Raw genomic sequence first — 3,345 nt, forward strand, 5'->3', positions numbered from 1 at the left:
GATCATTAGGTTTAATCATGATTATCATGCCTAGTGGCTGATAGTTGTTTGATAGGCTCTTGCTTTCTTCTATATAGCTAAGATTTTTTGATTTTTTTGACTGTTACAGCATCTGGGTACTTGTAGGTTCTCATGCACTCAAAAGCACTGGAAGTATGCAAGTATTTAAACTTCCCCTCAAACTTCTTTTCATCTTTCACAAACTAATTTTTCCTCCATGAAAGCATCCCTTCCTTTCTTGCTCCAGTAGCAGTAGTAGTGTTTTATGATCAACTGGCAATTAGATCCTAGTAGATTTTGTTTTAAACTCTCATGAAAGGACACCTAAAAAAGACACAGACATGTGCATTATTATAAATACATTAAATTGTATATTTTCTGGCACACGGTATGATCTACCTGTTCCTTACCTGCACCATTTCAATTCAAATGACATTTGTCAGCCAGCTCAAAGTGCCAAAATGTAGAACAGTTTAAAATCGTCCATCTGAACCTGTGCTCTCTGACTCTTGGTCACCCTAGCACGTGTTTTGTATTAAGCTTATTAATTTTCTATCTTCACACACAGTCATCGTAATCTCATCCCTCATTGTTTTCAGGGGCCCAGCTATGTCTGAATTTGATTAGCTTGCGCCCGGCTGTGGATTACAGGCTGTATAGAGTTCTAATTGTCTCTGGCACACAGAGTCAAGGCCGGGCCAACATTACGTTTTATGTAAACAGCAGGGCAGTGTTTAGTCCCACTGTTCTAATGGGCAGCCATTCTTGTGAGGCCATTCCAGTAACAGTGAGGTAATCCCCCTGAGTCGTATAAACATGGATGATCCTGATTGATTCTCCCGCCCGATTGATCCCAGCTTTTAGCAGCTTTTAAGTCTAAGCAAACAGCAGACAGCAGGTTCTGCTACACCCCTGAGCCGTCTGAGCCCACTGACGGTGATCAATGTGAGGGTGTGTTTGGGAGCATCCGACCAGCTACGGTCGCAGTCGTCAACTTAATGGCAATGGTCCTCTGATGTTGTGTGGTGCTCAAACGGTCTGCATCAGTGTGAGGAGGAAAGACAGTTTTATTATGTTAATGCTCACAGAAAACAAAAAGTTTTATAAAATCATGCTCAAGCTTTAGCATTGGAACTCTAGATCAAAGAGCAAAGAGCAACAATGTCTGCATTCCCTCATGGAAACAGGAAGGTCCTGCTTGTGTGAATAGTGGTTCACTGTGATGGCTCACTAGTAGAGCCAGACAGACATTTTAAGGACGTGTAAGTGTTTTGTTTTTGTCACAAAGAACTTGTAAATTACTCATTTACACACTTTCTAGCATTGCTCGGATCAGCTGGTCATCGTGTTGCCACGTGGGAAATTGCACAGCGGCCTCTGGTGGACAAATTACAGCAACCCCAACACTCATAACAAGGTATAAGACTGCTTCTCCTGTCTCTTTGATCCTGTCTCCTTAATTTTAAAAAATTGAATCAGCTGTCATAAATCCCAGCAGTAGTAATAATAATAGGTGCTTTTAAAGACCCTCAAGCTCACCTTACATTAGTACAGCAAAATAAAAACAAATAAATAAATAAATAAAATCACAACTATAAAACCAACCAACCTAACAATAGAGTAAGACAAGTAATAATGAAGGGTATGCTGTTGTGAACAGATGGGTTTTTAAAGACAAAATTTAAAGTAGAAAGAGAGTTCGTGGTCCGGAGATCTGGTGGAAATCCTTCCAAAGTCTTGGGCCAGAACAACTAAAGACTCTTAGTCCCATAATAGTCAGGTGAGCAGATGGAACAGACAAAAGAGACGCTGAAGAGGAGCAGAGTGTACGAGAGGGTAAGTATGTATGGAGAAGATCAGATGAATACGGATAACATGGAGTTGTTTAACAACAGGTCTTCTGGTTCTGGATATAATACGAGCAGCTGAATTCTGAAGTAACAGCAGTTTATGGAGAGATTTATGAGGAAGACTGTACAGAAAAGAATTATAATAACATCAACGAGATGTGACAAGAGCATTGACAAGTATGGCGGTACTGTTTGGAGTAATTGAAGGATGAAGGCGACTAATATTGCGAAGATGAAAATAAGCAGAGTGATAGTGGTGAAGGAGAGGGTACTGTCGAGGTTGGCACCAAAACTATTAACCTGAGGAGAAGGTGTGACAACAGAGTTAATAATAAATAATGAAAAGCGTTTGGCTGTTTTATGAAAGTTATGAGTAAAACAAACTTTGATTTTACTTAAACGATCAGAAATGGATGTTAATGGGAGAGTAGCTGTGGGTTCAGAAGAGAAATAGAGCTGGGTGTCATCTACGTAATAGTGAAATTGAATGTTATATTTCCTGAATATATTACCTAGAAGTAGGAGATAAATAATAAAAAAGCAAAGGCCCCAGGACAGAGCCTTGGGGTACACCGGAGTTAACTGAAGTAGGTTGTGATCTGTGGATATATAATTGAACAAACTGTAAATGGCCAGAGAGGGACATCAGTAGATTAACTATTGATGTGGCAATCATATCAAATAGCTAATATTAGCTATTATATATGTACCTACTGATATATCTGTGAGACTCTGCTTATTCTACTTACCTACTTAAGTAGGTAACTCAATGGCAGACCTACTGTGGCAAGTCAAAATATCTGCAATGCAAACTCAATATTTAAGGTCATAAGATTCATATAAATTTGAACTTTCAGACTGTTCTATTACGTAGGGTTCTTACTGTTGGGTGATAGCGCTGACTGAACGTTGGTTGGCTTCTCATGGTATAAATGTATGTGTTACATAAGGTTCAAGGCAGTTTGCAACAAGGAAAGTACAGGTATGGTCTCACATTGACATTATGTCCTATGGATGATGCTGGCACCATACAGATGTGCTTAGATTGAAGAAGTGTGACAGCAGTCGTACTACAGTATTATTATGAGTACAACTCTGGGTTTGAAAAGATGTATGGGATGCATGTAGCTCCATCAGGTGTTGTAGAACTGTTATCAAAAAATGGAAACCCAGTTTAACAGCATTCCCAGTGGGCGTGGACATGGACACATAGGATTTTGGAAGAATCACAATATCAACAAAGTTGCTACAGAATAAATTTTTGAAAAGGAAAAAGTCAATTATTATTGGATGGCTTGGCAAAATGAATATGTGCCAATTAGGGGTGCAACGATATTCGTATCGATATATCGAACAATACAAAATTTTCAATTTATTTTATCAACTTTTCTTCTGACGATGCTGTCTGTGTTGAGCGCTCAGTGGATCTGCGCTCGACAGTGCAGCCTAGGCGGAGTAGTCGAACGCAGATTCACTGAGCGCAGGGCAAGCTAGC

Source organism: Pundamilia nyererei, unplaced genomic scaffold, assembly GCF_000239375.1.
Source record: "Pundamilia nyererei isolate P.nyererei 1_Seehausen unplaced genomic scaffold, PunNye1.0 scaffold00038, whole genome shotgun sequence".
In the NCBI taxonomy this organism is placed as follows: Eukaryota; Metazoa; Chordata; class Actinopteri; order Cichliformes; family Cichlidae; genus Pundamilia; species Pundamilia nyererei.